The following is a 24746-nucleotide window of genomic DNA, read 5'->3' as shown; positions in this document are numbered from 1 at the left end:
CTTTCAAGTCCTCTTGGCAGCCTTACTTCAGTATATTTTTGGACGATAGCTGTCATTTATAACTCTGCAGGTTTGTGAATTACAGTGCCCCTGAGCTCCTTTCTTCAACTTGCTTTCTTGTGAGCTGGCCGCAACACCGCTGGATTGCTTCAGGCCCTAATCTGGTTCAGGCACGGTACGCTGAGCCTTTGGTTAATTCCACTTCCTGGTGGGAAATGAGAGGTAAATTTGCCCGTCCAGACACCTCCAGCTAGTCTCTCATTGGTTCTCCCTATTCCTGTTCATCTTCCGCAGAAATTGCAAACTGGGCCAAACAGGAGGTTAAAGGCACTGACTCTCCAAGTCAGGAGAGTGTTCGTAAAGCATCTGGAATGTTGCACCCGAGTACCAGGGGTTGAAAACTGAGACATATTTGAACACGTCTCCCGATCACATGGATGATCGTACTCTGGGTTCCACATACATGTTTTAGCTGAAGGAAGAATCCCTTAAACCTGGAGAGGTGAGACCCGTGGAATGGGTACCATGCAATATGACTTCAAAGGGTCTGCATTTGCTCACCGAACCTCTCCAATCCTATCACTGCTGCGTTTATGCCCCTGAACACACGCTTGATTCTCTTTCAGAGACATAGCAATCCATAGGTTTTAAGATACTTACTAGTCAGATACATTCTTAGGCGTTTAATATGGGGTGTTGAGTCCATTTCATTGAGCAAGGAGTAGCTCTTGTCTATTCCATATTTGGCTTAAGGAACTTTATCTGTGCTCATTTCAATCTCTGGTTTTATGCAGCACCCCAACTCACCTTTACCCTTAAGCAAGCATAAGTTGGTTTTCTACATTTGAGACCCTGTTCTGTTTTGTAATCCAGTTCCTGTGTAGCCAAGTTTACATTCCGTGTATTAGTGATGTCTTATGATATTTCTATTTCTGTGTGACTTATTTCAGTTAGAATCATCATACCTTAATCCACTCATTATGCTGCTACGGGCCTGATGACATAGATTTCATTGCTGAGTGATATTGCATTGTACATAAGTACCACAACTTCTTTATCCATTTTTCACTTTCTGCGATATTGAACTTGTACCGTAAACGAGGTTCTTGTAAACAGAGCCGTCCCAAATTTTGGGGTGGCTGTGTCTTTTTGATTTTAATTTCCCTAAGCTATAGGACCATAAGTGGAAGTGCCCTAGGCTCTGTTGCTTTGTTTTTTAGATGTTTCAGGAAACACCATACACTTCTCCCCAGTGGCTGTTGGCAATTTACATCCCGCCCATCAGCATAACAAGGCTCCCAGTTCTCCATGGCCTGTCCTGCCTTTCTGGATTTTACACTTTTTTCAGATGGCCCTTTTGACCGGGGGGAAGTGAGACTTCATTGTAGTGCAGATTTCCTTTGCAAGCTTGCTTGGTTGGCCAAAAAGGGCGTATGCGTTTTTTCCTGAATATATTCAGGAAAAAACGCATACGCCCCTTTTGGCCAAGTGCATCATTGAGGACGTTCTGCCTCTTTTCCTATGCTTTAAATGCAATTCCAGTCTACCTCCTGAAATCGGTTTCCTGCAATTCTGCCCCGCTTTCAAGTCCTCTTGGCAGCCTTACTTCAGTATATTTTTGGACGATAGCTGTCATTTATAACTCTGCAGGTTTGTGAATTACAGTGCCCCTGAGATCCTTTCTTCAACTCTCTTTCTTGTGAGCTGGCCGCAACACCGCAGGATTTCTTCAGGCCCTAATCTTGTTCCGGCATGGCACGCTGAGCCTTTGGTTAATTCCTCTTCCTGGTGGGAAATGAGAGTTAAATTTGCCCGTCCAGACACCTCCAGTAGTCTCTCTTTGGTTCTCCCTATTCCTGTTCATCTTCCGCAGAAATTGCAAACTGGGCCAAACAGGAGGTTAAAGGCACTGACTCTCCAAGTCGGGAGAGTGTTAGTATAGCATCTGGAATGTTGCACCCGAGTACCAGGGGACGAAAACTGAGACATATTTGAACACGTCTCCCGATCACACGGTTGATCATACTCTGGGTTCCACATGCATGTTTTAGCTGAAGGAAGAATCCCTTAAACCTGGAGATTTCAGACCCGTGGAATGGGTACCATGCAATATGACTTCAAAGGGTCTTCATTTGCTCACCGAACCTCTCCAATCCTATCACTGCTGCGTTTATGCCCCTGTACACATGCTTGATTCTCTTTTGGAGACACTGCAATCCATAGGTTTTAAGATACTTACTAGTCAGGTACATTCTTAGGCGTTTAATATGGGGTGTTGAGTCCATTTCGTTGAGCAAGGAGTAGCTCTTGTCTATTCCATATTTGGCTTAAGGAACTTTATCTGTGCTCATTTCAGTCTCTGGTTTTATGCAGCACCCCAACTCACCTTTCCCCTTAAGCAAGCATAAGTTGGTTTTCTACATTTGAGACCCTGTTCTGTTTTGTAATCCAGTTCCTGTGTAGCCAAGTTTACATTCCGTGTATTAGTGATGTCTTATGATATTTCTATTTCTGTGTGACTTATTTCAGTTAGAATCATCATACCTGAATCCACTCATTATGCTGCTACGGGCCTGATGACATAGATTTCATTGCTGAGTGATATTGCATTGTACATAAGTACCACAACTTCTTTATCCATTTTTCACTTTCTGCGATATTGAACTTGTACTGTAAACGAGGTTCTTGTAAACAGAGCCGTCCCAAACTTTGGGGTGGCTGTGTCTTTTTGATTTTAATTTCCCTAAGCTATAGGACCATAAGTGGAAGTGCCCTAGGCTCTGTTGCTTTGTTTTTTAGATGTTTCAGGAAACACCATACACTTCTCCCGAGTGGCTGTTGGCAATATACACCCCGCCCATCAGCATAACAAGGCTCCCAGTTCTCCATGGCCTGTCCTGCCTTTCTGGATTTTACACTTTTTTCAGATGGCCCTTTTGACTGGGGGGAAGTGAGACTTCATTGTAGTGCAGATTTCCTTTGCAAGCTTGCTTGGTTGGCCAAATAGTGCGTATGCGTTTTTTCCTGAATATATTCAGGAAAAAACGCCTATGCACTTTTTGGCCAAATGCATCATTGTGGACGTTCTGCCTCTTTTCCTATGCTTTAAATGCAATTCCAGTCTACCTCCTGAAATCGGTTTCCTGCAATTCTGCCCCGCTTTCAAGTCCTCTTGGCAGCCTTACTTCAGTATATTTTTGGACTATAGCTGTCATTTATAACTCTGCAGGTTTGTGAATTACAGTGCCCCTGAGCTCCTTTCTTCAACTCGCTTTCTTGTGAGCTGGCCGCACACCGCAGGATTGCTTCAGGCCCTAATCTGTTTCTGGCACGGCATGCTGAGCCTTTGGTTAATTCCTCTTCCTGGTGGGAAATGAGAGTTAAATTTGCCCGTCCAGACACCTCCAGCTAGTCTCTCATTGGTTCTCCCTATTCCTGTTCATCTTCCGCAGAAATTGCAAACTGGGCCAAACAGGAGGTTAAAGGCACTGACTCTCCAAGTCGGGAGAGTGTTAGTAAAGCATCTGGAATGTTGCACCCGAGTACCAGGGGACGAGAACTGAGACATATTTGAACACGTCTCCCGATCACACGGTTGATCATACTCTGGGTTCCACATGCATGTTTTAGCTGAAGGAAGAATCCCTTAAACCTGGAGAGTTGAGATCCGTGGAATAGGTTCCATGCAATATGACTTCAAAGGGTCTTCATTTGCTCACCGAACCTCTCCAATCCTATCACTGCTGCGTTTATGCCCCTGTACACATGCTAGATTCTCTTTTGGAGACACAGCAATCCATAGCTTTTAAGATACTTACTAGTCAGGTACATACTTAGGCGTTTAATATGGGGTGTTGAGTCCATTTCGTTGAGCAAGGAGTAGCTCTTGTCTATTCCATATTTGGCTTAAGGAACTTTATCTGTGCTCATTTCAGTCTCTGGTTTTATGCAGCACCCCAACTCACCTTTCCCCTTAAGCAAGCATAAGTTGGTTTTCTACATTTGAGACCCTGTTCTGTTTTGTAATCCAGTTCCTGTGTAGCCAAGTTTACATTCCGTGTATTAGTGATGTCTTATGATATTTCTATTTCTGTGTGACTTATTTCAGTTAGAATCATCATACCTGAATCCACTCATTATGCTGCTACGGGCCTGATGACATAGATTTCATTGCTGAGTGATATTTCATTGTACATAAGTACCACAACTTCTTTATCCATTTTTCACTTTCTGCGATATTGAACTTGTACCGTAAACGAGGTTCTTGTAAACAGAGCCATCCCAAACTTTGGGGTGGCTGTGTCTTTTTGATTTTAATTTCCCTAAGCTATAGGACCATAAGTGGAAGTGCCCTAGGCTCTGTTGCTTTGTTTTTTAGATGTTTCAGGAAACACAATACACTTCTCCCGAGTGGCTGTTGGCAATTTACATCCCGCCCATCAGCATAACAAGGCTCCCAGTTCTCCATGGCCTGTCCTGCCTTTCTGGATTTTACACTTTTTTCAGATGGCCCTTTTGACCGGGGTGACGTGAGACTTCATTGTAGTGCAGATTTCCTTTGCAAGCTTGCTTGGTTGGCCAAATAGTGCGTATGCGTTTTTTCCTGAATATATTCAGGAAAAAACGCCTATGCACTTTTTGGCCAAATGCATCATTGTGGACGTTCTGCCTCTTTTCCTATGCTTTAAATGCAATTCCAGTCTACCTCCTGAAATCGGTTTCCTGCAATTCTGCCCCGCTTTCAAGTCCTCTTGGCAGCCTTACTTCAGTATATTTTTGGACTATAGCTGTCATTTATAACTCTGCAGGTTTGTGAATTACAGTGCCCCTGAGCTCCTTTCTTCAACTCGCTTTCTTGTGAGCTGGCCGCACACCGCAGGATTGCTTCAGGCCCTAATCTGTTTCTGGCACGGCATGCTGAGCCTTTGGTTAATTCCTCTTCCTGGTGGGAAATGAGAGTTAAATTTGCCCGTCCAGACACCTCCAGCTAGTCTCTCATTGGTTCTCCCTATTCCTGTTCATCTTCCGCAGAAATTGCAAACTGGGCCAAACAGGAGGTTAAAGGCACTGACTCTCCAAGTCGGGAGAGTGTTAGTAAAGCATCTGGAATGTTGCACCCGAGTACCAGGGGACGAGAACTGAGACATATTTGAACACGTCTCCCGATCACACGGTTGATCATACTCTGGGTTCCACATGCATGTTTTAGCTGAAGGAAGAATCCCTTAAACCTGGAGAGTTGAGACCCGTGGAATGGGTTCCATGCAATATGACTTCAAAGGGTCTTCATTTGCTCACCGAACCTCTCCAATCCTATCACTGCTGTGTTTATGCCCCTGTACACACGCTTGATTCTCTTTCGGACACATAGCAATCCATAGGTTTTAAGATACTTACTAGTCAGGTACATTCTTAGGCGTTTAATATGGGGTGTTGAGTCCATTTCGTTGAGCAAGGAGTAGCTCTTGTCTATTCCATATTTGGCTTAAGGAACTTTATCTGTGCTCATTTCAGTCTCTGGTTTTATGCAGAACCCCAACTCACCTTTCCCCTTAAGCCAGCATAAGTTGGTTTTCTACATTTGAGACCCTGTTCTGTTTTGTAATCCAGTTCCTGTGTAGCCAAGTTTTCATTCCGTGTATTAGTGATGTCTTATGATATTTCTATTTCTGTGTGACTTATTTCAGTTAGAATCATCATACCTGAATCCACTCATTATGCTGCTACGGGCCTGATGACATAGATTTCATTGCTGAGTGATATTGCATTGTACGTAAGTACCACAACTTCTTTATCCATTTTTCACTTTCTGCGATATTGAACTTGTACCGTAAACGAGGTTCTTGTAAACAGAGCCGTCCCAAACTTTGGGGTGGCTGTGTCTTTTTGATTTTAATTTCCCTAAGCTATAGGACCATAAGTGGAAGTGCCCTAGGCTCTGTTGCTTTGTTTTTTAGATGTTTCAGGAAACACCATACACTTCTCCCGAGTGGCTGTTGGCAATTTACATCCCGCCCATCAGCATAACAAGGCTCCCACTTCTCCATGGCCTGTCCTGCCTTTCTGGATTTTACACTTTTTTCAGATGGCCCTTTTGACTGGGGGGAAGTGAGACTTCATTGTAGTGCAGATTTCCTTTGCAAGCTTGCTTGGTTGGCCAAATAGTGCGTATGCGTTTTTTCCTGAATATATTCAGGAAAAAACGCCTACGCCCTTTTTGGCCAAATGCATCATTGTGGACGTTCTGCCTCTTTTCCTATGCTTTAAATGCAATTCCAGTCTACCTCCTGAAATCGGTTTCCTGCAATTCTGCCCCGCTTTCAAGTCCTCTTGGCAGCCTTACTTCAGTATATTTTTGGACGATAGCTGTCATTTATAACTCTGCAGGTTTGTGAATTACAGTGCCCCTGAGCTCCTTTCTTCAACACGCTTTCTTGTGAGCTGGCCGCAACACCGCAGGATTGCTTCAGGCCCTAATCTGGTTCCGGCACGTCACACTGAGCCTTTGGTTAATTCCTCTTCCTGGTGGGAAATGAGAGTTAAATTTGCCCGTCCAGACACCTCCAGCTAGTCTCTCATTGGTTCTCCCTATTCCTGTTCATCTTCCGCAGAAATTGCAAACTGGGCCAAACAGGAGTTTAAAGGCACTGACTCTCCAAGTCGGGAGAGTGTTAGTAAAGCATCTGGAATGTTGCACCCGAGTACCAGGGGACGAGAATTGAGACATATTGGAACACGTCTCCCGATCACACTGTTGATCATACTCTGGGTTCCACATGCATGTTTTAGCTGAAGGAAGAATCCCTTAAACCTGGAGAGTTGAGACCCGTGGAATGGGTACCATGCAATATGTCTTCAAAGGGTCTTCATTTGCTCACCAAACCTCTCCAATCCTATCACTGCTGCGTTTATGCCCCTGTACACATGCTTGATTCTCTTTTGGAGACACAGCAATCCATAGGTTTTAAGATACTTACTAGTCAGGTACATTCTTAGGCGTTTAATATGGGGTGTTGAGTCCATTTCGTTGAGCAAGGAGTAGCTCTTGTCTATTCCATATTTGGCTTAAGGAACTTTATCTGTGCTCATTTCAGTCTCTGGTTTTATGCAGCACCCCAACTCACCTTTCCCCTTAAGCAAGCATAAGTTGGTTTTCTACATTTGAGACCCTCTTCCGTTTTGTAATCCAGTTCCTGTGTAGCCAAGTTTACATTTCGTGTATTAGTGATGTCTTATGATATTTCTATTTCTGTGTGACTTATTTCAGTTAGAATCATCATACCTGAATCCACTCATTATGCTGCTATGGGCCTGATGACATAGATTTCACTGCTGAGTGATATTGCATTGTACGTAAGTACCACAACTTCTTTATCCATTTTTCACTTTCTGCGATATTGAACTTGTACCTTAAAGGAAGTTCTTGTAAACAGAGCCGTCCCAAACTTTGGGGTGGCTGTGTCTTTTTTATTTTAATTTCCCTAAGCTATAGGACCATAAGTGGAAGTGCCCTAGGCTCTGTTGCTCTGTTGTTTAGATGTTTCAGGAAACACCATACACTTCTCCCGAGTGGCTGTTGGCAATTTACATCCCGCCCATCAGCATAACAAGGCTCCCAGTTCTCCATGGCCTGTCCTGCCTTTCTGGATTTTACAATTTTTTCAGATGGCCCTTTTGACCGGGGGGGAAGTGAGACTTCATTGTAGTGCAGATTTCCTTTGCAAGCTTGCTTGGTTGACCAAAAAGGGCGTATGCGTTTTTTCCTGAATATATTCAGGAAAAAACGCATACGCCCTTTTTGGCCAAGTGCATCATTGTGGACGTTCTGCCTCTTTTCCTATGCTTTAAATGCAATTCCAGTCTACCTCCTGAAATCGGTTTCCTGCAATTCTGCCCCGCTTTTAAGTCCTCTTGGCAGCCTTACTTCAGTATATTTTTGGACGATAGCTGTCATTTATAACTCTGCAGGTTTGTGAATTACAGTCCCCCTGAGCTCCTTTCTTCAACTCTCTTTCTTGTGAGCTGGCCGCAACACCGCAGGATTTCTTCAGGCCCTAATCTGGTTCCGGCACGGCATGCTGAGCCTTTGGTTAATTCCTCTTCCTGGTGGGAAATGAGAGTTAAATTTGCCCGTCCAGACACCTCCAGCTAGTCTCTCATTGGTTCTCCCTATTCCTGTTCATCTTCCGCAGAAATTGCAAACTGGGCCAAACAGGAGGTTAAAGGCACTAACTCTCCAAGTCGGGAGAGTGTTAGTAAAGCGTCTGGAATGTTGCACCCGAGTACCAGGGGACGAGAACTGAGACATATTTGAACACGTCTCCCGATCACACGGTTGATCATACTCTGGGTTCCACATGCATGTTTTAGCTGAAGGAAGAATCCCTTAAACCTGGAGAGTTGAGACCCGTGGAATGGGTTCCATGCAATATGACTTCAAAGGGTCTTCATTTGCTCACCGAACCTCTCCAATCCTATCACTGCTGTGTTTATGCCCCTGTACACACGCTTGATTCTCTTTCGGAGACATACCAATCCATAGGTTTTAAGATACTTACTAGTCAGGTACATTCTTAGGCGTTTAATATGGGGTGTTGAGTCCATTTCGTTGAGCAAGGAGTAGCTCTTGTCTATTCCATATTTGGCTTAAGGAACTTTATCTGTGCTCATTTCAGTCTCTGGTTTTATGCAGAACCCCAACTCACCTTTCCCCTTAAGCCAGCATAAGTTGGTTTTCTACATTTGAGACCCTGTTCTGTTTTGTAATCCAGTTCCTGTGTAGCCAAGTTTTCATTCCGTGTATTAGTGATGTCTTATGATATTTCTATTTCTGTGTGACTTATTTCAGTTAGAATCATCATACCTGAATCCACTCATTATGCTGCTACGGGCCTGATGACATAGATTTCATTGCTGAGTGATATTGCATTGTACGTAAGTACCACAACTTCTTTATCCATTTTTCACTTTCTGCGATATTGAACTTGTACCGTAAACGAGGTTCTTGTAAACAGAGCCGTCCCAAACTTTGGGGTGGCTGTGTCTTTTTTATTTTAATTTCCCTAAGCTATAGGACCATAAGTGGAAGTGCCCTAGGCTCTGTTGCTTTGTTTTTTAGATGTTTCAGGAAACACCATACACTTCTCCCGAGTGGCTGTTGGCAATTTACATCCTGCCCATCAGCATAACAAGGCTCCCAGTTCTCCATGGCCTGTCCTGCCTTTCTGGATTTTACACTTTTTTCAGATGGCCCTTTTGACCGGGGGGAAGTGAGACTTCATTGTAGTGCAGATTTCCTTTGCAAGCTTGCTTGGTTGGCCAAATAGTGCGTATGCGTTTTTTCCTGAATATATTCAGGAAAAAACGCCTACGCCCTTTTTGGCCAAATGCATCATTGTGGACGTTCTGCCTCTTTTCCTATGCTTTAAATGCAATTCCAGTCTACCTCCTGAAATCGGTTTCCTGCAATTCTGCCCCGCTTTCAAGTCCTCTTGGCAGCCTTACTTCAGTATATTTTTGGACGATAGCTGTCATTTATAACTCTGCAGGTTTGTGAATTACAGTGCCCCTGAGCTCCTTTCTTCAACACGCTTTCTTGTGAGCTGGCCGCAACACCGCAGGATTGCTTCAGGCCCTAATCTGGTTCCGGCACGTCACACTGAGCCTTTGGTTAATTCCTCTTCCTGGTGGGAAATGAGAGTTAAATTTGCCCGTCCAGACACCTCCAGCTAGTCTCTCATTGGTTCTCCCTATTCCTGTTCATCTTCCGCAGAAATTGCAAACTGGGCCAAACAGGAGTTTAAAGGCACTGACTCTCCAAGTCGGGAGAGTGTTAGTAAAGCATCTGGAATGTTGCACCCGAGTACCAGGGGACGAGAATTGAGACATATTGGAACACGTCTCCCGATCACACTGTTGATCATACTCTGGGTTCCACATGCATGTTTTAGCTGAAGGAAGAATCCCTTAAACCTGGAGAGTTGAGACCCGTGGAATGGGTACCATGCAATATGTCTTCAAAGGGTCTTCATTTGCTCACCAAACCTCTCCAATCCTATCACTGCTGCGTTTATGACCCTGTACACATGCTTGATTCTCTTTTGGAGACACAGCAATCCATAGGTTTTAAGATACTTACTAGTCAGGTACATTCTTAGGCGTTTAATATGGGGTGTTGAGTCCATTTCGTTGAGCAAGGAGTAGCTCTTGTCTATTCCATATTTGGCTTAAGGAACTTTATCTGTGCTCATTTCAGTCTCTGGTTTTATGCAGCACCCCAACTCACCTTTCCCCTTAAGCAAGCATAAGTTGGTTTTCTACATTTGAGACCCTCTTCGGTTTTGTAATCCAGTTCCTGTGTAGCCAAGTTTACATTCCGTGTATTAGTGATGTCTTTTGATATTTCTGTTTCTGTGTGACTTATTTCAGTTAGAATCATCATACCTGAATCCACTCATTATGCTGCTAAGGGCCTGATGACATAGATTTCACTGCTGAGTGATATTGCATTGTACGTAAGTACCACAACTTCTTTATCCATTTTTCACTTTCTGCGATATTGAACTTGTACCTTAAAGGAAGTTCTTGTAAACAGAGCCGTCCCAAACTTTGGGGTGGCTGTGTCTTTTTTATTTTAATTTCCCTAAGCTATAGGACCATAAGTGGAAGTGCCCTAGGCTCTGTTGCTCTGTTGTTTAGATGTTTCAGGAAACACCATACACTTCTCCCGAGTGGCTGTTGGCAATTTACATCCCGCCCATCAGCATAACAAGGCTCCCAGTTCTCCATGGCCTGTCCTGCCTTTCTGGATTTTACACTTTTTTCGGATGGCCCTTTTGACCGGGGGGGAAGTGAGACTTCATTGTAGTGCAGATTTCCTTTGCAAGCTTGCTTGGTTGGCCAAAAAGGGCGTATGCGTTTTTTCCTGAATATATTCAGGAAAAAACGCATACGCCCTTTTTGGCCAAGTGCATCATTGTGGACGTTCTGCCTCTTTTCCTATGCTTTAAATGCAATTCCAGTCTACCTCCTGAAATCGGTTTCCTGCAATTCTGCCCCGCTTTCAAGTCCTCTTGGCAGCCTTACTTCAGTATATTTTTGGACGATAGCTGTCATTTATAACTCTGCAGGTTTGTGAATTACAGTCCCCCTGAGCTCCTTTCTTCAACTCTCTTTCTTGTGAGCTGGCCGCAACACCGCAGGATTTCTTCAGGCCCTAATCTGGTTCCGGCACGGCATGCTGAGCCTTTGGTTAATTCCTCTTCCTGGTGGGAAATGAGAGTTAAATTTGCCCGTCCGGACACCTCCAGCTAGTCTCTCATTGGTTCTCCCTATTCCTGTTCATCTTCCGCAGAAATTGCAAACTGGGCCAAACAGGAGGTTAAAGGCACTGACTCTCCAAGTCGGGAGAGTGTTAGTAAAGCATCTGGAATGTTGCACCCGAGTACCAGGGGACGAAAACTGAGACATATTTGAACACGTCTCCCGATCACACGGTTGATCATACTCTGGGTTCCACATGCATGTTTTAGGTGAACGAAGAATCCCTTAAAACTTGAGAGTTGAGACCCGTGGAATGGGTACCATGCAATATGACTTCAAAGGGTCTTCATTTGCTCACCGAACCTCTCCAATCCTATCACTGCTGCGTTTATGCCCCTGTAAACACGCTTGATTATCTTTCGGAGACATAGCTATCCATAGGTTTTAAGATACTTACTAGTCAGGTACATTCTTAGGCGTTTAATATGGGGTGTTGTGTCCATTTCGTTGAGCAAGGAGTAGCTCTTGTCTATTCCATATTTGGCTTAAGGAACTTTATCTGTGCTCATTTCAGTCTCTGGTTTTATGCAGCACCCCAACTCACCTTTCCCCTTAAGCAAGCATAAGTTGGTTTTCTACATTTGAGACCCTGTTCTGTTTTGTAATCCAGTTCCTGTGTAGCCAAGTTTACATTCCGTGTATTAGTGATGTCTTATGATATTTCTATTTCTGTGTGACTTATTTCAGTTAGAATCATCATACCTGAATCCACTCATTATGCTGCTACGGGCCTGATGACATAGATTTCATTGCTGAGTGATATTGCATTGTACGTAAGTACCACAAATTCTTTATCCATTTTTCACTTTCTGCGATATTGAACTTGTACCGTAAACGAGGTTCTTGTAAACAGAGCCGTCCCAAACTTTGGGGTGGCTGTGTCTTTTTTATTTTAATTTCCCTAAGCTATAGGACCATAAGTGGAAGTGCCCTAGGCTCTGTTGCTTTGTTTTTTAGATGTTTCAGGAAACACCATACACTTCTCCCGAGTGGCTGTTGGCAATTTACATCCCGCCCATCAGCATAACAAGGCTCCCACTTCTCCATGGCCTGTCCTGCCTTTCTGGATTTTACACTTTTTTCAGATGGCCCTTTTGACCGCGGGGAAGTGAGACTTCATTGTAGTGCAGATTTCCTTTGCAAGCTTGCTTGGTTGGCCAAATAGTGCGTATGCGTTTTTTCCTGAATATATTCAGGAAAAAACGCCTACGCCCTTTTTGGCCAAATGCATCATTGTGGACGTTCTGCCTCTTTTCCTATGCTTTAAATGCAATTCCAGTCTACCTCCTGAAATCGGTTTCCTGCAATTCTGCCCCGCTTTCAAGTCCTCTTGGCAGCCTTACTTCAGTATATTTTTGGACGATAGCTGTCATTTATAACTCTGCAGGTTTGTGAATTACAGTGCCCCTGAGCTCCTTTCTTCAACACGCTTTCTTGTGAGCTGGCCGCAACACCGCAGGATTGCTTCAGGCCCTAATCTGGTTCCGGCACGTCACACTGAGCCTTTGGTTAATTCCTCTTCCTGGTGGGAAATGAGAGTTAAATTTGCCCGTCCAGACACCTCCAGCTAGTCTCTCATTGGTTCTCCCTATTCCTGTTCATCTTCCGCAGAAATTGCAAACTGGGCCAAACAGGAGTTTAAAGGCACTGACTCTCCAAGTCGGGAGAGTGTTAGTAAAGCATCTGGAATGTTGCACCCGAGTACCAGGGGACGAGAATTGAGACATATTGGAACACGTCTCCCGATCACACTGTTGATCATACTCTGGGTTCCACATGCATGTTTTAGCTGAAGGAAGAATCCCTTAAACCTGGAGAGTTGAGACCCGTGGAATGGGTACCATGCAATATGTCTTCAAAGGGTCTTCATTTGCTCACCAAACCTCTCCAATCCTATCACTGCTGCGTTTATGCCCCTGTACACATGCTTGATTCTCTTTTGGAGACACAGCAATCCATAGGTTTTAAGATACTTACTAGTCAGGTACATTCTTAGGCATTTAATATGGGGTGTTGAGTCCATTTCGTTGAGCAAGGAGTAGCTCTTGTCTATTCCATATTTGGCTTAAGGAACTTTATCTGTGCTCATTTCAGTCTCTGGTTTTATGCAGCACCCCAACTCACCTTTCCCCTTAAGCAAGCATAAGTTGGTTTTCTACATTTGAGACCCTGTTCTGTTTTGTAATCCAGTTCCTGTGTAGCCAAGTTTACATTCCGTGTATTAGTGATGTCTTATGATATTTCTATTTCTGTGTGACTTATTTCAGTTAGAATCATCATACCTGAATCCACTCATTATGCTGCTATGGGCCTGATGACATAGATTTCACTGCTGAGTGATATTGCATTGTACGTAAGTACCACAACTTCTTTATCCATTTTTCACTTTCTGCGATATTGAACTTGTACCTAAAAGGAAGTTCTTGTAAACAGAGCCGTCCCAAACTTTGGGGTGGCTGTGTCTTTTTTATTTTAATTTCCCTAAGCTATAGGACCATAAGTGGAAGTGCCCTAGGCTCTGTTGCTCTGTTGTTTAGATGTTTCAGGAAACACCATACACTTCTCCCGAGTGGCTGTTGGCAATTTACATCCCGCCCATCAGCATAACAAGGCTCCCAGTTCTCCATGGCCTGTCCTGCCTTTCTGGATTTTACACTTTTTTCAGATGGCCCTTTTGACCGGGGGGGAAGTGAGACTTCATTGTAGTGCAGATTTCCTTTGCAAGCTTGCTTGGTTGGCCAAAAAGGGCGTATGCGTTTTTTCCTGAATATATTCAGGAAAAAACGCATACGCCCTTTTTGGCCAAGTGCATCATTGTGGACGTTCTGCCTCTTTTCCTATGCTTTAAATGCAATTCCAGTCTACCTCCTGAAATCGGTTTCCTGCAATTCTGCCCCGCTTTCAAGTCCTCTTGGCAGCCTTACTTCAGTATATTTTTGGACGATAGCTGTCATTTATAACTCTGCAGGTTTGTGAATTACAGTCCCCCTGAGCTCCTTTCTTCAACTCTCTTTCTTGTGAGCTGGCCGCAACACCGCAGGATTGCTTCAGGCCCTAATCTGGTTCCGGCACGGCATGCTGAGCCTTTGGTTAATTCCTCTTCCTGGTGGGAAATGAGAGTTAAATTTGCCCGTCCAGACACCTCCAGCTAGTCTCTCATTGGTTCTCCCTATTCCTGTTCATCTTCCGCAGAAATTGCAAACTGGGCCAAACAGGAGGTTAAAGGCACTGACTCTCCAAGTCGGGAGAGTGTTAGTAAAGCATCTGGAATGTTGCACCCGAGTACCAGGGGACGAGAATTGAGACATATTGGAACACGTCTCCCGATCACACGGTTGATCATACTCTGGGTTCCACATGCATGTTTTAGCTGAAGGAAGAATCCCTTAAACCTGGAGAGTTGAGACCCGTGGAATGGGTACCATGCAATATGTCTTCAAAGGGTCTTCATTTGCTCACCAAACCTCTCCAATCCAATCACTGCTGCGTTTATGCCCCTGTACACATGCTTGATTCTCTTTTGGAGACACAGCAATCCATAGGTTTTAAGATACTTACTAGTCAGGTACATTCTTAGGCGTTTAATATGGGGTGTTGAGTCCATTTCGTTGAGCAAGGAGTAGCTCTTGTCTATTCCATATTTGGCTTAAGGAACTTTATCTGTGCTCATTTCAGTCTCTGGTTTTATGCAGCACCCCAACTCACCTTTCCCCTTAAGCAAGCATAAGTTGGTTTTCTACATTTGAGACCCTCTTCGGTTTTGTAATCCAGTTCCTGTGTAGCCAAGTTTACATTCCGTGTATTAGTGATGTCTTATGATATTTCTATTTCTGTGTGACTTATTTCAGTTAGAATCATCATACCTGAATCCACTCATTATGCTGCTATGGGCCTGATGACATAGATTTCACTGCTGAGTGATATTGCATTGTACGTAAGTACCACAACTTCTTTATCCATTTTTCACTTTCTGCGATATTGAACTTGTACATTAAAGGAAGTTCTTGTAAACAGAGCCGTCCCAAACTTTGGGGTGGCTGTGTCTTTTTTATTTTAATTTCCCTAAGCTATAGGACCATAAGTGGAAGTGCCCTAGGCTCTGTTGCTCTGTTGTTTAGGTGTTTCAGGAAACACCATACACTTCTCCCGAGTGGCTGTTGGCAATTTACATCCCGCCCATCAGCATAACAAGGCTCCCAGTTCTCCATGGCCTGTCCTGCCTTTCTGGATTTTACACTTTTTTCAGATGGCCCTTTTGACCGGGGGGGAAGTGAGACTTCATTGTAGTGCAGATTTCCTTTGCAAGCTTGCTTGCTTGGCCAAAAAGGGCGTATGCGTTTTTTCCTGAATATATTCAGGAAAAAACGCATACGCCCTTTTTGGCCAAGTGCATCATTGTGGACGTTCTGCCTCTTTTCCTATGCTTTAAATGCAATTCCAGTCTACCTCCTGAAATTGGTTTCCTGCAATTCTGCCCCGCTTTCAAGTCCTCTTGGCAGCCTTACTTCAGTATATTTTTGGACGATAGCTGTCATTTATAACTCTGCAGGTTTGTGAATTACAGTGCCCCTGAGCTCCTTTCTTCAACTCTCTTTCTTGTGAGCTGGCCGCAACACCGCAGGATTTCTTCAGGCCCTAATCTGGTTCCGGCACGGCATGCTGAGCCTTTGGTTAATTCCTCTTCCTGGTGGGAAATGAGAGTTAAATTTGCCCGTCCAGACACCTCCAGCTAGTCTCTCATTGGTTCTCCCTATTCCTGTTCATCTTCCGCAGAAATTGCAAACTGGGCCAAACAGGAGGTTAAAGGCACTGACTCTCCAAGTCGGGAGAGTGTTAGTAAAGCATCTGGAATGTTGCACCCGAGTACCAGGGGACGAGAATTGAGACATATTTGAACACGTCTCCCGATCACACGGTTGATCATACTCTGGGTTCCACATGCTTGTTTTAGCTGAAGGAAGAATCCCTTAAACCTGGAGAGTTGAGACCCGTGGAATGGGTACCATGCAATATGTCTTCAAAGGGTCTTCATTTGCTCACCAAACCTCTCCAATCCTATCACTGCTGCGTTTATGCCCCTGTACACACGCTTGATTCTCTTTTGGAGACACAGCAATCCATAGGTTTTAAGATACTTACTAGTCAGGTACATTCTTAGTCGTTTAATATTGGGTGTTCAGTGCATTTCGTTGAGCAAGGAGTAGCTCTTGTCTATTCCATATTTGGCTTAAGGAACTTTATCTGTGCTCATTTCAATCTCTGGTTTTATGCAGCACCCCAACTCACCTTTCCCCTTAAGCAAGCATAAGTTGGTTTTCTACATTTGAGACCCTCTTCGGTTTTGTAATCCAGTTCCTGTGTAGCCAAGTTTACATTCCGTGTATTAGTGATGTCTTATGATATTTCTATTTCTGTGTGACTTATTTCAGTTAGAATCATCATACCTGAATCCACTCATTATGCTGCTATGGGCCTGATGACATAGATTTCATTGCTGAGTGATATTGCATTGTACGTAAGTACCACAACTTCTTTATCCATTTTTCACTTTCTGCGATATTGAACTTGTACTGAAAACGAGGTTCTTGTAAACAGAGCCGTCCCAAACTTTGGGGTGGCTGTGTCTTTTTGATTTTAATTTCCCTAAGCTATAGGACCATAAGTGGAAGTGCCCTAGGCTCTGTTGCTTTGTTTTTTAGATGTTTCAGGAAACACCATACACTTCTCCCGAGTGGCTGTTGGCAATTTACATCCCGCCCATCAGCATAACAAGGCTCCCAGTTCTCCATGGCCTGTCCTGCTTTTCTGGATTTTACACTTTTTTCAGATGGCCCTTTTGACCGGGGGGAAGTGAGACTTAATTGTAGTGCAGATTTCATTTGCAAGCTTGCTTGGGTGGCCAAAAAGGGCGTATGCATTTTTTCCTGAATATATTCAGGAAAAAACTCATACGCCCTTTTTGGCCAAGTGCATCATTGTGGACGTTCTACCTCTTTTCCTATGCTTTCAATGAAATTCCAGTCTACCTCCTGAAATCGGTTTCCTGCAATTCTGCCCCGCTTTCAAGTCCTCTTGGCAGCCTTACTTCAGTATATTTTTGGACGATAGCTGTCATTTATAACTCTGCAGGTTTGTGAATTACAGTGCCCCTGAGCTCCTTTCTTCAACTCGCTTTCTTGTGAGCTGGCCGCAACACCGCAGGATTGCTTCAAGCCCTAAACTGGTTCTGGCACGGCACGCTGAGCCTTTGGTTAATTCCTCTTCCTGGTGGGAAATGAGAGTTAAATTTGCCCGTCCAGACACCTCCAGCTAGTCTCTCATTGGTTCTCCCTATTCCTGTTCATCTTCCGCAGAAATAGCAAACTGGGCCAAACAGGAGTTTAAAGGCACTGACTCTCCAAGTCGGGAGAGTGTTAGTAAAGCATCTGGAATGTTGCACCCGAGTACCAGGGGACGAAAACTTAGACATATTTCAACACGTCTCCCAATCACACGGTTGATCATACTCTGGGTTCCACATGCATGTTTTAGCTGAAGGAAGAATCCCTTAAACCTGGAGAGTTGAGACCCGTGGAATGGGTATCATGCAATATGACTTCAAAGGGTCTTCATTTGCTCACCGAACCTCTCCAATCCTATCACTGCTGCGTTTATCGCCCTGTACACATGCTTGATTCTCTTTCGGAGACATAGCAATCCATAGGTTTTAAGATACTTACTAGTCAGGTGCATTCTTAGACATTTAATATGGGGTGTTGAGTCCATTTCGTTGAGCAAGGAGTAGCTCTTGTCTATTCCATATTTGACTTAAGGAACTTTATCTGTGCTCATTTAAATCTCTGGTTTTATGCAGCACCCAAACTCACCTTTACCCTTAAGCAAGCATAAGTTGGTTTTCTACATTTGAGACCCTGTTCTGTTTTGTAATCCAGTTCCTGTGTAGCCAGGTTTACATTCCGTGTATTAGTGATGTCTTATGATATTTCTTTTTCTGTGTGACTTATTTCAGTTAGAATCATCATACCTGAATCCACTCATTATGCTGCTACGGGCCTGATGACATAGATTTCATTGTTGAGTGATATTGCATTGTACGTAAGTACCACAACTTCTTTATCCATTTTTCGCTTTCTGTGATATTGAACTTGTACCGAAAACGAGGTTCTTGTTAACAGAGCCGTCCCAAACTTTGGGGTGGCTGTGTCTTTTTGATTTTAATTTCCCTAAGCTATAGGACCATAAGTGGAAGTGCCCTAGGCTCTGTTGCTTTGTTTTTTAGATGTTTCAGGAAACACCATACACTTCTCCTGAGTGGCTGTTGGCAATTTACATCCCGCCCATCAGCATAACAAGGCTCCCAGTTCTCCATGGCCTTTCCTGCCTATCTGGATTTTACACTTTTTTCAGATGGCCCTTTTGACCAGGGGGGAAGTGAGACTTCATTGTAGTGCAGATTTCCTTTGCAAGCTTGCTAGGTTGGCCAAAAAGGGCGTATGCGTTTTTTCCTGAATATATTCAGGAAAAAACGCATACGCCCTTTTTGGCCAAGTGCATCATTGTCAACGTTCTGCCTCTTTTCCTATGCTTTAAGTGTAATTCCAGTGTACCTCCTGAAATCGGTTGCCTGCAATTCTGCCCCGCTTTCAAGTCCTCTTGACAGCCTTACTTCAGTATATTTTTGGACGATAGCTGTCATTTATAACTCTGCAGGTTTGTGAATTACAGTGCCCCTGAGCTCCTTTCTTCAACTCGCTTTCTTGTGAGCTGGCCGCAACACCGCAGGATTGCTTCAGGCCCTAATCTGGTTCCGGCACGGCACGCTGAGCCTTTGGTTAATTCCTCTTCCTGGTGGGAAATGAGACTTAAATTTGCCCGTCCAGACACCTCCAGCTAGTCTCTCATTGGTTCTCCCTATTCCTGTTCATCTTCCGCAAAAATTGCAAACTGGGCCAAACAAGAGGTTAAAGGCACTGACTCTCCAAGTCGGGAGAGTGTTAGTAAAGCGTCTGGAATGTTGCACCCGAGTACCTGGGGACGAGAACTGAGACATATTTGAACACGTCTCCCGATCACACGGTTGATCATACTCTGGGTTCCACATGCATGTTTTAGCTGAAGGAAGAATCCCTTAAACCTGGAGAGTTGAGACCCTTGGAATGGGTACCATGCAATATGACTTCAAAGGGTCTGCATTTGCTCACCGAACCTCTCCAATCCTATCACTGCTGCGTTTATGCTCCTGTACACACGCTTGATTCCCTTTCAGAGACATAGCAATCCATAGGTTTTAAGATACTTACTAGTCAGGTACATTCTTAGGCGTTTAATATTGTGTGTTCAGTGCATTTCGTTGAGCAAGGAGTAGCTCTTGTCTATTCCATATTTGGCTTAAGGAACTTTATCTGTGCTCATTTCAATCTCTGGTTTTATGCAGCACCCAAACTCACCTTTCCCCTTAAGCAAGCATAAGTTGGTTTTCTACATTTGAGACCCTGTTCTGTTTTGTAATCCAGTTCCTGTGTAGCCAAGTTTACATTCCGTGTATTAGTGATGTCTTATGATATTTCTATTTCTGTGTGACTTATTTCAGTTAGAATCATCATACCTGAATCCACTCATTATGCTGCTACGGGCCTGATGACATAGATTTCATTGTTGAGTGATATTGCATTGTACGTAAGTACCACAACTTCTTTATCCATTTTTCACTTTCTGCGATATTGAACTTGTACCGTAAACGAGGTTCTTGTAAACAGAGCCGTCCCAAACTTTGGGGTGGCTGTGTCTTTTTGATTTTAATTTCCCTAAGCTATAGGACCATAAGTGGAAGTGCCCTAGGCTCTGTTGCTTTGTTTTTTAGATGTTTCAGGAAACACCATACACTTCTCCCGAGTGGCTGTTGGCAATTTACATCCCGCCCATCAGCATAACAAGGCTCCCAGTTCTCCATGGCCTGTCCTGCCTTTCTGGATTTTACACTTTTTTCAGATGGCCCTTTTGACCGGGGGGAAGTGAGACTTCATTGTAGTGCAGATTTCCTTTGCAAGCTTGCTTGGTTGGCCAAAATGGGCGTATGCGTTTTTTTCTGAATATATTCAGGAAAAAACGCATACGCCCTTTTTGGCCAAGTGCATCATGGTCGACGTTCTGCCTCTTTTCCTATGCTTTAAATGCAATTCCAGTCTACCTCCTGAAATCGGTTTCCTGCAATTCTGCCCCGCTTTCAAGTCCTCTTGGCAGCCTTACTTCAGTATATTTTTGGACGATACCTGTCATTTATAACTCTGCAGGTTTGTGCATTACAGTGCCCCTGAGCTCCTTTCTTCAACTCGCTTTCTTGTGAGCTGGCCGCAACACCGCAGGATTGCTTCAGGCCCTAATCTGGTTCCGGCATGGCACGCTGAGCCTTTGGTTAATTCCTCTTCCTGGTGGGAAATGAGAGTTAAATTTGCCCGTCCAGACACCTCCAGCTAGTCTCTCATTGGTTCTCCCTATTCCTGTTCATCTTCCGCAGAAATTGCAAACTGGGCCAAACAGGAGGTTAAAGGCACTGACTCTCCAAGTCGGGAGAGTGCTAGTAAAGCATCTGGAATGTTGCACCCGAGTACCAGGGGACGAAAACTGAGACATATTTGAACACGTCTCCCGATCACACGGTTGATCATACTCTGGGTTCCACATGCATGTTTTTGCTGAAGGAAGAATCCCTTAAACATGGAGAGTTGAGACCCGTGGAATGGGTACCATGCAATATGACTTCAAAGGGTCTTCATTTGCTCACCGAACCTCTACAATCCTATCACTGCTGCCGTTATGCCCCTGTACACACGCTTGATTCTCTTTCAGAGCCATAGTAATCCATAGGTTTTAAGATACTTACTAGTCAGGTACATTCTTAGGCGTTTAATATGGTGTGTTGAGTCCATTTCATTGAGCAAGGAGTAGCTCTTGTCTATTCCATATTTGGCTTAAGGAAGTTTATCTGTGCTCATTTCAATCTCTGGTTTTATGCAGCACCCCAACTCACCTTTCCCCTTAAGCAAGCATAAGTTGGTTTTCTACATTTGAGACCCTGTTCTGTTTTGTAATTCAATTCCTGTGTAGCCAAGATTACATTCCGTGTATTAGTGATATCTTATGATGTTTCTTTTTCTGTGTGACTTATTTCAGTTAGAATCATCATACCTGAATCCACTCATTATGCTGCTACGGGCCTGATGACATAGATTTCATTGCTGAGTGATATTGCATTGTACGTAAGTACCACAACTTCTTTATCCATTTTTCACTTTCTGCGATATTGAACTTTTACCGTAAACGAGGTTCTTGTAAACAGAGCCGTCCCAAACTTTGGGGTGGCTGTGTCTTTTTTATTTTAATTTCCCTAAGCTATAGGACCATAAGTGGAAGTGCCCTAGGCTCTGTTGCTTTGTTTTTTAGATGTTTCAGGAAACACCATACACTTCTCCCAAGTGGCTGTTGGCAATTTACATCCCGCCCATCAGCATAACAAGGCTCCCAGTTATCCATGGCCTGTCCTGACTTTCTGGATTTTACACTTTTTTCAGATGGCCCTTTTGACCGGGGGGAAGTGAGACTTCATTTTAGTGCAGATTTCCTTTGCAAGCTTGCTTGGTTGGCCAAAATGGGCGTATGCGTTTTTTTCTGAATATATTCAGGAAAAAACGCATACGCCCTTTTTGGCCAAGTGCATCATTGTAGACGTTCTGCCTCTTTTCCTATGCTTTAAATGCAATTCCAGTCTACCTACTGAAATAAGTTTCCTGCAATTCTGCCCCGCTTTCAAGTCCTCTTGGCAGCCTTACTTCAGCATATTTTTGGACGATAGCTGTCATTTATAACTCTGCAGTTTTGTGAATTACAGTGCCCCTGAGCTCCTTTCTTCAACTCGCTTTCTTGTGAGCTGGCCGCAACACCGCAGGATTGCTTCAGGCCCTAATCTGGTTCTGGCACGGCACGCTGAGCTTTTGGTTAATTCCTCTTCCTGGTGGGAAATGAGAGTTAAATTTGCCCGTCCAGACACCTCCAGCTAGTCTCTCATTGGTTCTCCCTATTCCTGTTCATCTTCCGCAGAAATTGCAAACTGGGCCAAACAGAGGTTAAAGGCACTGACTCTCCAAGTCGGGAGAGTGTTAGTAAAGCATCTGGAATGTTGCACCCGAGTACCAGGGGACGAAAACTGAGACATATTTGAACACGTCTCCCGATCACACGGTTGATCATACTCTGGGTTCCACATGCATGTGTTAGCTGAAGGAAGAATCCCTTAAACCTGGAGAGTTGAGACCCGTGGAATGGGTACCATGCAATATGACTTCAAAGGGTCTTCATTTGCTCACCGAACCTCTCCAATCCTATCACTGCTGCGTTTATGCCCCTGTACACACCCTTGATTCTCTTTCAGAGACATAGCAATCCATAGGTTTTAAGATACTTATTAGTCAGGTACATTCTTAGGAGTTTAATATGGGGTGTTGAGTCCATTTCGTTGAGCAAGGAGTAGCTCTTGTCTATTCCATATTTGGCTTAAGGAACTTTATCTGTGCTCATTTCAATCTCTGGTTTTATGCAGCACCCCAACTCACCTTTCCCCTTAAGCAAGAATAAGTTGGTTTTCTACATTTGAGACCCTGTTCTGTTTTGTAATCCACTTCCTGTGTAGCCAAGTTTACATTCCGTGTATTAGTGATGTCTTATGATGTTTCTATTTCTGTGTGACTTATTTCAGTTAGAATCATCATACCTGAATCCACTCATTATGCTGCTAAGGGCCTGATGACATAGATTTCATTGCTGAGTGATATTGCATTGTACGTAAGTACCACAATTTCTTTATCCATTTTTCGCTTTCTGCGATATTGAACGTGTACCGTAAACGAGGTTCTTGTAAACAGAGCCATCCCAAACTTTGGGGTGGCTGTGTCTTTTTGATTTTAATTTCCCTACGCTATAGGACCATAAGTGGAAGTGCCCTAGGCTCTGTTGCTTTGTTTTTTAGATGTTTCAGGAAACACCATACACTTCTCCCGAGTGGCTGTTGGCAATTTACATCCCGCCCATCAGCATAACAAGGCTCCCAGTTCTCCATGGCCTGTCCTGCCTTTCTGGATTTTACACTTTTTTCAGATGGCCCTTTTGACCGGGGGGAAGTGAGACTTCATTGTAGTGCAGATTTCCTTTGCAAGCTTGCTTGGTTGGCCAAAAAGGGCGTATGCGTTTTTTCCTGAATATGTTCAGGAAAAAACGCATACGCCCTTTTTGGCCAAGTGCATCATTGTGGACGTTCTGCCTCTTTTCCTATGCTTTCAATGCAATTCCAGTCTACCTCCTGAAATCGGTTGCCTGCAATTCTGCCCCACTTTCAAGTCCTCTTGGCAGCCTTACTTCAGTATATTTTTGGACGATAGCTGTCATTTATAACTCTGCAGGTTCGTCAATTACAGTGCCCCTGAGCTCCTTTCTTCAACTCTCTTTCTTGTGAGCTGGCCGCAACACCGCAGGATTGCTTCAGGCCCTAATCTGGTTCCTGCACGGCACGTTGAGCCTTTGGTTAATTCCTCTTCCTGGTGGGAAATGAGAGTTAAATTTTCCCGTCCAGACACCTCCAGCTAGTCTCTCATTGGTTCTCCCTATTCCTGTTCATCTTCCGCAGAAATTGCCAACTGGGCCAAACAGGAGGTTAAAGGCACTGACTCTCCAAGTCGGGAGAGTGCTAGTAAAGCATCTGGAATGTTGCACCCGAGTACCAGGGGACGAAAACTGAGACATATTTGAACACGTCTCCCAATCACACGGTTGATCATACTCTGGGTTCCACATGCATGTTTTAGCTGAAGGAAGAATCCCTTAAACCTGGAGAGTTGAGACCCGTGGAATGGGTACCATGCAATATGACTTCAAAGGGTCTTCATTTGCTCACCGAACCTCTCCAATCCTATCACTGCTGCCGTTATGCCCCTGTACACATGCTTGATTCTCTTTCAGAGCCATAGTAATCCATAGGTTTTAAGATACTTACTAGTCAGGTACATTCTTAGGCGTTTAATATGGGGTGTTGAGTCCATTTCGTTGAGCAAGGAGTAGCTCTTGTCTATTCCATATTTGGCTTAAGGAACTTTATCTGTGCTCATTTCAATCTCTGGTTTTATGCAGCACCCCAACTCACCTTTCCCCTTAAGCAAGCATAAGTTGGTTTTCTAAATTTGAGACACTGTTCTGTTCTGTAATTCAGTTCCTGTGTAGCCAAGATTACATTCCGTGTATTAGTGATAACTTATGATGTTTCTTTTTCTGTGTGACTTATTTCAGTTAGAATCATCATACCTGAATCCACTCATTATGCTGCTACGGGCCTGATGACATAGATTTCATTGCTGAGTGATATTGCATTGTACGTAAGTACT

At 43.9% G+C, this 24746-nt stretch overlaps 1 long non-coding RNA gene across 1 annotated transcript in view; it reads left to right on the top strand.

Moving 5' to 3' along the window:
* LOC125963190 (uncharacterized) overlaps window positions 1-23146 on the top strand; it is a 189788-nt gene extending 166642 nt beyond the window's left edge. Inside the window, exon 4 of the long non-coding RNA XR_007475004.1 lies at window positions 23072-23146. This is a non-coding gene — a long non-coding RNA (uncharacterized LOC125963190). The remainder of the gene's footprint in view (window positions 1-23071) is intronic.
* Window positions 23147-24746: the final 1600 nt, after the last annotated feature.

Source organism: Orcinus orca, unplaced genomic scaffold (genome assembly GCF_937001465.1).
Source record: "Orcinus orca unplaced genomic scaffold, mOrcOrc1.1 scaffold_40, whole genome shotgun sequence".
Lineage (NCBI taxonomy): Eukaryota > Metazoa > Chordata > Mammalia > Artiodactyla > Delphinidae > Orcinus > Orcinus orca.
This window is presented reverse-complemented; position numbering and strand designations above follow the sequence as displayed.